Here is a 13237-nt window from a genome sequence, read left to right as displayed (position 1 = left end):
ATACTTGCTTGGAAATTGCTGTGCAAAGTTTTATGATGCCCAGCAGAGTTTTTCTGATGGATAAAACCCAAGACATGTCACATGCTATGTGCAGATAAGTACTTACAAATAATATTAGCAGTTTGACATAAAACAAAATTCAATTCTGCAAATAAGTAAATCCAATCTATTTTGAGAGTTTTTAAAAAATAATATTCAGTTAAAGATTTTACTCAGGAAATTGACTTCAATAAGATAATGGAACTATGTCGTAGAATCTGAAAATTTGGGCTCATCCATGATTTGAACCTGGGACCTCTCACACCCTAAGCGAGAATCATAACCCTAGACCAACAAGCCACCTACCTGAACATTTTTCTATTGATTTTTCAATTGATTTAAAGAAAATAGCTTTTTGTTTTTAAAAACACCATATACATTTATGTAAAAATGAATTTGTAGAATAAATAAAATATTTCCTTATGGTCCAGTAGATAGTTTTCTAAGTATGCATATAGGAAAAGTGCAGGGACAAGATTTGTGAGTGCCTACAGAGTTTGGACTTCTCTCATGGACGAAGCTAAAGACTTGTCATATGCAATTTACAAATCATGCTTCCAGACACAGAAGAAAGGCAAAAGAAAACCTTGCAATTTCATTTTTGAACTTTTTGTGTTTCAAAATGAGACTATTCTTTTAAAACTTTCAAAGCTATCTAGACAGTAGGGAACCTGCAGTTTTCCTAATATACCACAATACAGTTGAAATTTGAATAAGTATGCTCTTATTTTTAGAAAAACTAAAATGTTTCCGTAAGATTCTATTGATAGTTTTCTTTGTGTACTTATTTGGATAGTGCAGTGACAAGATTTAAAAATGGCTACAGAGTTTGGACTTGTCTGATCGATAAAACCCAAGACTTGTCAAAAGCTATGTGTAAATCATGCATAAATAGAAGAAAGGCAATTGAAAAATGATGAAGGCAAGATTCATAAGTATGTACAAATTCTATTGGGAGTATGGCAAAAACAAAACTCAGTTGATGCTATTGACTTAGCCAATTGAGAAAATCAGATATATATAAACCATGAGATGTACTGTACAAAAGAAAAAGAAGGCTTGTCCGGGATTTGAACCTGGGACCTCTCGCACCCAAAGCGAGAATCATACCCCTAGACCAACAAGCCAACTGAAATAAGTGTGGTTTATTTGATTTCTTAACTGTTTTTATGTGAAAATGGTATTCTTTTAAAGCAGTCACTAATGTATACAAGGAGGAAATATTAGCATAAATAAAATGTTTCCTAATAGTCAATATTTTTCTAAGTATACTTGCTTGGAAATTGCTGTGCAAAGTTTTATGATGACCAGCAGAGTTTTTCTGATGGATAAAACCCAAGACATGTCACATGCTATGTGCAGATAAGTACTTACAAATAATTTTAGCAGTTTGACAAAAAACAAAATTCAATTGTGCAAATAAGTAAATCCAATCTATTTTGAGAGTTTTGAAAAAACAACATTCAGTTGAAATTCACTCAGGAAATTGACTTCAATAAGATAATGGAACCATGTCAAAGAATCTGAAAAGTTGGGCTCATCCAGGATTTGAACCTGGGACCTCTCGCACCCAAAGTGAGAGTCATAGAATCATCAAGTAAGCACATTTTATTTGATTTCCTAACTGTTTTTATGTGAAAATTGTATTATTTTAAAGCAGTCACTAATGTATAAAAGGAGGAAATATTATCATTAATAAAATATTTCCTAATAGTCAATATTTTTCTAAGTATACTTGCTTGGAAATTGCTGTGCAAAGTTTTATGATGCCCAGCAGAGTTTTTCTCATGGATAAAACCCAAGACATGTCACATGCTATGTGCAGATAAGTACTTACAAATAATATTAGCAGTTTGACATAAAACAAAATTCAATTCTGCAAATAAGTAAATCCAATCTATTTTGAGAGTTTTTAAAAAATAATATTCAGTTAAAGATTTTACTCAGGAAATTGACTTCAATAAGATAATGGAACTATGTCATAGAATCTGAAAATTTGGGCTCATCCATGATTTGAACCTGGGACCTCTCACACCCTAAGCGAGAATCATAACCCTAGACCAACAAGCCACCTACCTGAACATTTTTCTATTGATTTTTCAATTGATTTAAAGAAAATAGCTTTTTGTTTTTAAAAACACCATATACATTTATGTAAAAATGAATTTGTAGAATAAATAAAATATTTCCTTATGGTCCAGTAGATAGTTTTCTAAGTATGCATATAGGAAAAGTGCAGGGACAAGATTTGTGAGTGCCTACAGAGTTTGGACTTCTCTCATGGACGAAGCTAAAGACTTGTCATATGCAATTTACAAATCATGCTTCCAGACACAGAAGAAAGGCAAAAGAAAACCTTGCAATTTCATTTTTGAACTTTTTGTGTTTCAAAATGAGACTATTCTTTTAAAACTTTCAAAGCTATCTAGACAGTAGGGAACCTGCAGTTTTCCTAATATACCACAATACAGTTGAAATTTGAATAAGTATGCTCTTATTTTTAGAAAAACTAAAATGTTTCCGTAAGATTCTATTGATAGTTTTCTTTGTGTACTTATTTGGAAAGTGCAGTGACAAGATTTAAAAATGGCTACAGAGTTTGGACTTGTCTGATCGATAAAACCCAAGACTTGTCAAAAGCTATGTGTAAATCATGCATAAATAGAAGAAAGGCAATTGAAAAATGATGAAGGCAAGATTCATAAGTATGTACAAATTCTATTGGGAGTATGGCAAAAACAAAACTCAGTTGATGCTATTGACTTAGCCAATTGAGAAAATCAGATATATATAAACCATGAGATGTACTGTACAAAAGAAAAACAGGGCTTGTCCGGGATTTGAACCTGGGACCTCTCGCACCCAAAGCGAGAATCATAGCCCTAGACCAACGAGCCAACTGAAATTAGTGTGGTTTATTTGATTTCTTAACTGTTTTTATGTGAAAATGGTATTCTTTTAAAGCAGTCACTAATGTATACAAGGAGGAAATATTAGCATAAATAAAATGTTTCCTAATAGTCAATATTTTTCTAAGTATACTTGCTTGGAAATTGCTGTGCAAAGTTTTATGATGACCAGCAGAGTTTTTCTGATGGATAAAACCCAAGACATGTCACATGCTATGTGCAGATAAGTACTTACAAATAATTTTAGCAGTTTGACAAAAAACAAAATTCAATTGTGCAAATAAGTAAATCCAATCTATTTTGAGAGTTTTGAAAAAACAACATTCAGTTGAAATTCACTCAGGAAATTGACTTCAATAAGATAATGGAACCATGTCAAAGAATCTGAAAAGTTGGGCTCATCCAGGATTTGAACCTGGGACCTCTCGCACCCAAAGTGAGAGTCATAGAATCATCAAGTAAGCACATTTTATTTGGTTTCCTAACTGTTTTTATGTGAAAATTGTATTATTTTAAAGCAGTCACTAATGTATAAAAGGAGGAAATATTATCATTAATAAAATATTTCCTAATAGTCAATATTTTTCTAAGTATACTTGCTTGGAAATTGCTGTGCAAAGTTTTATGATGCCCAGCAGAGTTTTTCTGATGGATAAAACCCAAGACATGTCACATGCTATGTGCAGATAAGTACTTACAAATAATATTAGCAGTTTGACATAAAACAAAATTCAATTCTGCAAATAAGTAAATCCAATCTATTTTGAGAGTTTTTAAAAAATAATATTCAGTTAAAGATTTTACTCAGGAAATTGACTTCAATAAGATAATGGAACTATGTCATAGAATCTGAAAATTTGGGCTCATCCATGATTTGAACCTGGGACCTCTCACACCCTAAGCGAGAATCATAACCCTAGACCAACAAGCCACCTACCTGAACATTTTTCTATTGATTTTTCAATTGATTTAAAGAAATTAGCTTTTTGTTTTTAAAAACACCATATACATTTATGTAAAAATGAATTTGTAGAATAAATAAAATATTTCCTTATGGTCCAGTAGATAGTTTTCTAAGTATGCATATAGGAAAAGTGCAGGGACAAGATTTGTGAGTGCCTACAGAGTTTGGACTTCTCTCATGGACGAAGCTAAAGACTTGTCATATGCAATTTACAAATCATGCTTCCAGACACAGAAGAAAGGCAAAAGAAAACCTTGCAATTTCATTTTTGAACTTTTTGTGTTTCAAAATGAGACTATTCTTTTAAAACTTTCAAAGCTATCTAGACAGTAGGGAACCTGCAGTTTTCCTAATATACCACAATACAGTTGAAATTTGAATAAGTATGCTCTTATTTTTAGAAAAACTAAAATGTTTCCGTAAGATTCTATTGATAGTTTTCTTTGTGTACTTATTTGGAAAGTGCAGTGACAAGATTTAAAAATGGCTACAGAGTTTGGACTTGTCTGATCGATAAAACCCAAGACTTGTCAAAAGCTATGTGTAAATCATGCATAAATAGAAGAAAGGCAATTGAAAAATGATGAAGGCAAGATTCATAAGTATGTACAAATTCTATTGGGAGTATGGCAAAAACAAAACTCAGTTGATGCTATTGACTTAGCCAATTGAGAAAATCAGATATATATAAACCATGAGATGTACTGTACAAAAGAAAAACAGGGCTTGTCCGGGATTTGAACCTGGGACCTCTCGCACCCAAAGCGAGAATCATAGCCCTAGACAACGAGCCAACTGAAATAAGTGTGGTTTATTTGATTTCTTAACTGTTTTTATGTGAAAATGGTATTCTTTTAAAGCAGTCACTAATGTATACAAGGAGGAAATATTAGCATAAATAAAATGTTTCCTAATAGTCAATATTTTTCTAAGTATACTTGCTTGGAAATTGCTGTGCAAAGTTTTATGATGACCAGCAGAGTTTTTCTGATGGATAAAACCCAAGACATGTCACATGCTATGTGCAGATAAGTACTTACAAATAATTTTAGCAGTTTGACAAAAAACAAAATTCAATTGTGCAAATAAGTAAATCCAATCTATTTTGAGAGTTTTGAAAAAACAACATTCAGTTGAAATTCACTCAGGAAATTGACTTCAATAAGATAATGGAACCATGTCAAAGAATCTGAAAAGTTGGGCTCATCCAGGATTTGAACCTGGGACCTCTCGCACCCAAAGTGAGAGTCATAGAATCATCAAGTAAGCACATTTTATTTGGTTTCCTAACTGTTTTTATGTGAAAATTGTATTATTTTAAAGCAGTCACTAATGTATAAAAGGAGGAAATATTATCATTAATAAAATATTTCCTAATAGTCAATATTTTTCTAAGTATACTTGCTTGGAAATTGCTGTGCAAAGTTTTATGATGCCCAGCAGAGTTTTTCTGATGGATAAAACCCAAGACATGTCACATGCTATGTGCAGATAAGTACTTACAAATAATATTAGCAGTTTGACATAAAACAAAATTCAATTCTGCAAATAAGTAAATCCAATCTATTTTGAGAGTTTTTAAAAAATAATATTCAGTTAAAGATTTTACTCAGGAAATTGACTTCAATAAGATAATGGAACAATGTCATAGAATCTGAAAATTTGGGCTCATCCATGATTTGAACCTGGGACCTCTCACACCCTAAGCGAGAATCATAACCCTAGACCAACAAGCCACCTACCTGAACATTTTTCTATTGATTTTTCAATTGATTTAAAGAAAATAGCTTTTTGTTTTTAAAAACACCATATACATTTATGTAAAAATGAATTTGTAGAATAAATAAAATATTTCCTTATGGTCCAGTAGATAGTTTTCTAAGTATGCATATAGGAAAAGTGCAGGGACAAGATTTGTGAGTGCCTACAGAGTTTGGACTTCTCTCATGGACGAAGCTAAAGACTTGTCATATGCAATGTACAAATCATGCTTCCAGACACAGAAGAAAGGCAAAAGAAAACCTTGCAATTTCATTTTTGAACTTTTTGTGTTTCAAAATGAGACTATTCTTTTAAAACTTTCAAAGCTATCTAGACAGTAGGGAACCTGCAGTTTTCCTAATATACCACAATACAGTTGAAATTTGAATAAGTATGCTCTTATTTTTAGAAAAACTAAAATGTTTCCGTAAGATTCTATTGATAGTTTTCTTTGTGTACTTATTTGGAAAGTGCAGTGACAAGATTTAAAAATGGCTACAGAGTTTGGACTTGTCTGATCGATAAAACCCAAGACTTGTCAAAAGCTATGTGTAAATCATGCATAAATAGAAGAAAGGCAATTGAAAAATGATGAAGGCAAGATTCATAAGTATGTACAAATTCTATTGGGAGTATGGCAAAAACAAAACTCAGTTGATGCTATTGACTTAGCCAATTGAGAAAATCAGATATATATAAACCATGAGATGTACTGTACAAAAGAAAAACAGGGCTTGTCCGGGATTTGAACCTGGGACCTCTCGCACCCAAAGCGAGAATCATAGCCCTAGACCAACGAGCCAACTGTAATAAGTGTGGTTTATTTGATTTCTTAACTGTTTTTATGTGAAAATGGTATTCTTTTAAAGCAGTCACTAATGTATACAAGGAGGAAATATTAGCATAAATAAAATGTTTCCTAATAGTCAATATTTTTCTAAGTATACTTGCTTGGAAATTGCTGTGCAAAGTTTTATGATGCCCAGCAGAGTTTTTCTGATGGATAAAACCCAAGACATGTCACATGCTATGTGCAGATAAGTACTTACAAATAATTTTAGCAGTTTGACAAAAAACAAAATTCAATTGTGCAAATAAGTAAATCCAATCTATTTTGAGAGTTTTGAAAAAACAACATTCAGTTGAAATTCACTCAGGAAATTGACTTCAATAAGATAATGGAACCATGTCAAAGAATCTGAAAAGTTTGGCTCGTCCAGGATTTGAACCCGGGACCTCTCGCACCCAAAGTGAGAGTCATAGAATCATCAAGTAAGCACAGTTTATTTGATTTCTTAACTGTTTTTATGTGAAAACTGTATTATTTTAAAGCAGTCACTAATGTATAAAAGGAGGAAAAATTATCATAAATAAAATATTTCCTAATAGTCAATATTTTTCTAAGTATACTTGCTTGGAAATTGCTGTGCAAAGTTTTATGATGCCCAGCAGAGTTTTTCTGATGGATAAAACCCAAGACATGTCACATGCTATATGCAGATAAGTACTTACAAATAATTTTAGCAGTTTGACATAAAACAAAATTAAATTCTGCAAATAAGTAAATCCAATCTATTTTGAGAGTTTTTAAAAAATAATATTCAGTTTAAGATTTTACTCAGGAAATTGACTTCAATAAGATAATGGAACTATGTCGTAGAATCTGAAAATTTGGGCTCATCCATGATTTGAACCTGGGACCTCTCACACCCTAAGCGAGAATCATAACCCTAGACCAACAAGCCACCTACCTGAACATTTTTCTATTGATTTTTCAATTGATTTAAAGAAAATAGCTTTTTGTTTTTAAAAACACCATATACATTTATGTAAAAATGAATTTGTAGAATAAATAAAATATTTCCTTATGGTCCAGTAGATAGTTTTCTAAGTATGCATATAGGAAAAGTGCAGGGACAAGATTTGTGAGTGCCTACAGAGTTTGGACTTCTCTCATGGACGAAGCTAAAGACTTGTCATATGCAATTTACAAATCATGCTTCCAGACACAGAAGAAAGGCAAAAGAAAACCTTGCAATTTCATTTTTGAACTTTTTGTGTTTCAAAATGAGACTATTCTTTTAAAACTTTCAAAGCTATCTAGACAGTAGGGAACCTGCAGTTTTCCTAATATACCACAATACAGTTGAAATTTGAATAAGTATGCTCTTATTTTTAGAAAAACTAAAATGTTTCCGTAAGATTCTATTGATAGTTTTCTTTGTGTACTTATTTGGAAAGTGCAGTGACAAGATTTAAAAATGGCTACAGAGTTTGGACTTGTCTGATCGATAAAACCCAAGACTTGTCAAAAGCTATGTGTAAATCATGCATAAATAGAAGAAAGGCAATTGAAAAATGATGAAGGCAAGATTCATAAGTATGTACAAATTCTATTGGGAGTATGGCAAAAACAAAACTCAGTTGATGCTATTGACTTAGCCAATTGAGAAAATCAGATATATATAAACCATGAGATGTACTGTACAAAAGAAAAAGAGGGCTTGTCCAGGATTTGAACCTGGGACCTCTCGCACCCAAAGCGAGAATCATACTCCCTAGACCAACAAGCCAACTGAAATAAGTGTGGTTTATTTGATTTCTTAACTGTTTTTATGTGAAAATGGTATTCTTTTAAAGCAGTCACTAATGTATACAAGGAGGAAATATTAGCATAAATAAAATGTTTCCTAATAGTCAATATTTTTCTAAGTATACTTGCTTGGAAATTGCTGTGCAAAGTTTTATGATGACCAGCAGAGTTTTTCTGATGGATAAAACCCAAGACATGTCACATGCTATGTGCAGATAAGTACTTACAAATAATTTTAGCAGTTTGACAAAAAACAAAATTCAATTGTGCAAATAAGTAAATCCAATCTATTTTGAGAGTTTTGAAAAAACAACATTCAGTTGAAATTCACTCAGGAAATTGACTTCAATAAGATAATGGAACCATGTCAAAGAATCTGAAAAGTTGGGCTCATCCAGGATTTGAACCTGGGACCTCTCGCACCCAAAGTGAGAGTCATAGAATCATCAAGTAAGCACATTTTATTTGATTTCCTAACTGTTTTTATGTGAAAATTGTATTATTTTAAAGCAGTCACTAATGTATAAAAGGAGGAAATATTATCATTAATAAAATATTTCCTAATAGTCAATATTTTTCTAAGTATACTTGCTTGGAAATTGCTGTGCAAAGTTTTATGATGCCCAGCAGAGTTTTTCTGATGGATAAAACCCAAGACATGTCACATGCTATGTGCAGATAAGTACTTACAAATAATATTAGCAGTTTGACATAAAACAAAATTCAATTCTGCAAATAAGTAAATCCAATCTATTTTGAGAGTTTTTAAAAAATAATATTCAGTTAAAGATTTTACTCAGGAAATTGACTTCAATAAGATAATGGAACTATGTCGTAGAATCTGAAAATTTGGGCTCATCCATGATTTGAACCTGGGACCTCTCACACCCTAAGCGAGAATCATAACCCTAGACCAACAAGCCACCTACCTGAACATTTTTCTATTGATTTTTCAATTGATTTAAAGAAAATAGCTTTTTGTTTTTAAAAACACCATATACATTTATGTAAAAATGAATTTGTAGAATAAATAAAATATTTCCTTATGGTCCAGTAGATAGTTTTCTAAGTATGCATATAGGAAAAGTGCAGGGACAAGATTTGTGAGTGCCTACAGAGTTTGGACTTCTCTCATGGACGAAGCTAAAGACTTGTCATATGCAATTTACAAATCATGCTTCCAGACACAGAAGAAAGGCAAAAGAAAACCTTGCAATTTCATTTTTGAACTTTTTGTGTTTCAAAATGAGACTATTCTTTTAAAACTTTCAAAGCTATCTAGACAGTAGGGAACCTGCAGTTTTCCTAATATACCACAATACAGTTGAAATTTGAATAAGTATGCTCTTATTTTTAGAACAACTAAAATGTTTCCGTAAGATTCTATTGATAGTTTTCTTTGTGTACTTATTTGGAAAGTGCAGTGACAAGATTTAAAAATGGCTACAGAGTTTGGACTTGTCTGATCGATAAAACCCAAGACTTGTCAAAAGCTATGTGTAAATCATGCATAAATAGAAGAAAGGCAATTGAAAAATGATGAAGGCAAGATTCATAAGTATGTACAAATTCTATTGGGAGTATGGCAAAAACAAAACTCAGTTGATGCTATTGACTTAGCCAATTGAGAAAATCAGATATATATAAACCATGAGATGTACTGTACAAAAGAAAAACAGGGCTTATCCGGGATTTGAACCTGGGACCTCTCGCACCCAAAGCGAGAATCATAGCCCTAGACCAACGAGCCAACTGAAATAAGTGTGGTTTATTTGATTTCTTAACTGTTTTTATGTGAAAATGGTATTCTTTTAAAGCAGTCACTAATGTATACAAGGAGGAAATATTAGCATAAATAAAATGTTTCCTAATAGTCAATATTTTTCTAAGTATACTTGCTTGGAAATTGCTGTGCAAAGTTTTATGATGACCAGCAGAGTTTTTCTGATGGATAAAACCCAAGACATGTCACATGCTATGTGCAGATAAGTACTTACAAATAATTTTAGCAGTTTGACAAAAAACAAAATTCAATTGTGCAAATAAGTAAATCCAATCTATTTTGAGAGTTTTGAAAAAACAACATTCAGTTGAAATTCACTCAGGAAATTGACTCCAATAAGATAATGGAACCATGTCAAAGAATCTGAAAAGTTGGGCTCATCCAGGATTTGAACCTGGGACCTCTCGCACCCAAAGTGAGAGTCATAGAATCATCAAGTAAGCACATTTTATTTGGTTTCCTAACTGTTTTTATGTGAAAATTGTATTATTTTAAAGCAGTCACTAATGTATAAAAGGAGGAAATATTATCATTAATAAAATATTTCCTAATAGTCAATATTTTTCTAAGTATACTTGCTTGGAAATTGCTGTGCAAAGTTTTATGATGCCCAGCAGAGTTTTTCTGATGGATAAAACCCAAGACATGTCACATGCTATGTGCAGATAAGTACTTACAAATAATATTAGCAGTTTGACATAAAACAAAATTCAATTCTGCAAATAAGTAAATCCAATCTATTTTGAGAGTTTTTAAAAAATAATATTCAGTTAAAGATTTTACTCAGGAAATTGACTTCAATAAGATAATGGAACAATGTCATAGAATCTGAAAATTTGGGCTCATCCATGATTTGAACCTGGGACCTCTCACACCCTAAGCGAGAATCATAACCCTAGACCAACAAGCCACCTACCTGAACATTTTTCTATTGATTTTTCAATTGATTTAAAGAAAATAGCTTTTTGTTTTTAAAAACACCATATACATTTATGTAAAAATGAATTTGTAGAATAAATAAAATATTTCCTTATGGTCCAGTAGATAGTTTTCTAAGTATGCATATAGGAAAAGTGCAGGGACAAGATTTGTGAGTGCCTACAGAGTTTGGACTTCTCTCATGGACGAAGCTAAAGACTTGTCATATGCAATTTACAAATCATGCTTCCAGACACAGAAGAAAGGCAAAAGAAAACCTTGCAATTTCATTTTTGAACTTTTTGTGTTTCAAAATGAGACTATTCTTTTAAAACTTTCAAAGCTATCTAGACAGTAGGGAACCTGCAGTTTTCCTAATATACCACAATACAGTTGAAATTTGAATAAGTATGCTCTTATTTTTAGAAAAACTAAAATGTTTCCGTAAGATTCTATTGATAGTTTTCTTTGTGTACTTATTTGGAAAGTGCAGTGACAAGATTTAAAAATGGCTACAGAGTTTGGACTTGTCTGATCGATAAAACCCAAGACTTGTCAAAAGCTATGTGTAAATCATGCATAAATAGAAGAAAGGCAATTGAAAAATGATGAAGGCAAGATTCATAAGTATGTACAAATTCTATTGGGAGTATGGCAAAAACAAAACTCAGTTGATGCTATTGACTTAGCCAATTGAGAAAATCAGATATATATAAACCATGAGATGTACTGTACAAAAGAAAAACAGGGCTTGTCCGGGATTTGAACCTGGGACCTCTCGCACCCAAAGCGAGAATCATAGCCCTAGACCAACGAGCCAACTGAAATAAGTGTGGTTTATTTGATTTCTTAACTGTTTTTATGTGAAAATGGTATTCTTTTAAAGCAGTCACTAATGTATACAAGGAGGAAATATTAGCATAAATAAAATGTTTCCTAATAGTCAATATTTTTCTAAGTATACTTGCTTGGAAATTGCTGTGCAAAGTTTTATGATGCCCAGCAGAGTTTTTCTGATGGATAAAACCCAAGACATGTCACATGCTATGTGCAGATAAGTACTTACAAATAATTTTAGCAGTTTGACAAAAAACAAAATTCAATTGTGCAAATAAGTAAATCCAATCTATTTTGAGAGTTTTGAAAAAACAACATTCAGTTGAAATTCACTCAGGAAATTGACTTCAATAAGATAATGGAACCATGTCAAAGAATCTGAAAAGTTTGGCTCGTCCAGGATTTGAACCCGGGACCTCTCGCACCCAAAGTGAGAGTCATAGAATCATCAAGTAAGCACATTTTATTTGATTTCTTAACTGTTTTTATGTGAAAATTGTATTATTTTAAAGCAGTCACTAATGTATAAAAGGAGGAAAAATTATCATAAATAAAATATTTCCTAATAGTCAATATTTTTCTAAGTATACTTGCTTGGAAATTGCTGTGCAAAGTTTTATGATGCCCAGCAGAGTTTTTCTGATGGATAAAACCCAAGACATGTCACATGCTATATGCAGATAAGTACTTACAAATAATTTTAGCAGTTTGACATAAAACAAAATTCAATTCTGCAAATAAGTAAATCCAATCTATTTTGAGAGTTTTTAAAAAATAATATTCAGTTTAAGATTTTACTCAGGAAATTGACTTCAATAAGATAATGGAACTATGTCGTAGAATCTGAAAATTTGGGCTCATCCATGATTTGAACCTGGGACCTCTCACACCCTAAGCGAGAATCATAACCCTAGACCAACAAGCCACCTACCTGAACATTTTTCTATTGATTTTTCAATTGATTTAAAGAAAATAGCTTTTTGTTTTTAAAAACACCATATACATTTATGTAAAAATGAATTTGTAGAATAAATAAAATATTTCCTTATGGTCCAGTAGATAGTTTTCTAAGTATGCATATAGGAAAAGTGCAGGGACAAGATTTGTGAGTGCCTACAGAGTTTGGACTTCTCTCATGGACGAAGCTAAAGACTTGTCATATGCAATTTACAAATCATGCTTCCAGACACAGAAGAAAGGCAAAAGAAAACCTTGCAATTTCATTTTTGAACTTTTTGTGTTTCAAAATGAGACTATTCTTTTAAAACTTTCAAAGCTATCTAGACAGTAGGGAACCTGCAGTTTTCCTAATATACCACAATACAGTTGAAATTTGAATAAGTATGCTCTTATTTTTAGAAAAACTAAAATGTTTCCGTAAGATTCTATTGATAGTTTTCTTTGTGTACTTATTTGGAAAGTGCAGTGACAAG

General features: G+C 31.9%; 2 non-coding genes across 2 annotated transcripts; both read right to left on the bottom strand.

Moving 5' to 3' along the window:
* Window positions 1-1094: 1094 nt before the first annotated feature.
* On the bottom strand, window positions 1095-1166 carry TRNAP-UGG (transfer RNA proline (anticodon UGG)). The gene has a single exon. It is a non-coding gene; the product is annotated as a tRNA-Pro (tRNA).
* A 7007-nt stretch (window positions 1167-8173) lies between these two features.
* TRNAP-UGG (transfer RNA proline (anticodon UGG)) lies at window positions 8174-8246 on the bottom strand. Its single transcript has one exon. It is a non-coding gene; the product is annotated as a tRNA-Pro (tRNA).
* Between the last annotated feature and the right edge of the window lie 4991 nt (window positions 8247-13237).

The sequence above is a fragment of the Taudactylus pleione genome, unplaced genomic scaffold (genome assembly GCF_031769625.1).
Source record: "Taudactylus pleione unplaced genomic scaffold, aTauple2 ptg000317l, whole genome shotgun sequence".
NCBI lineage: Eukaryota > Metazoa > Chordata > Amphibia > Anura > Myobatrachidae > Taudactylus > Taudactylus pleione.
This window is presented reverse-complemented; position numbering and strand designations above follow the sequence as displayed.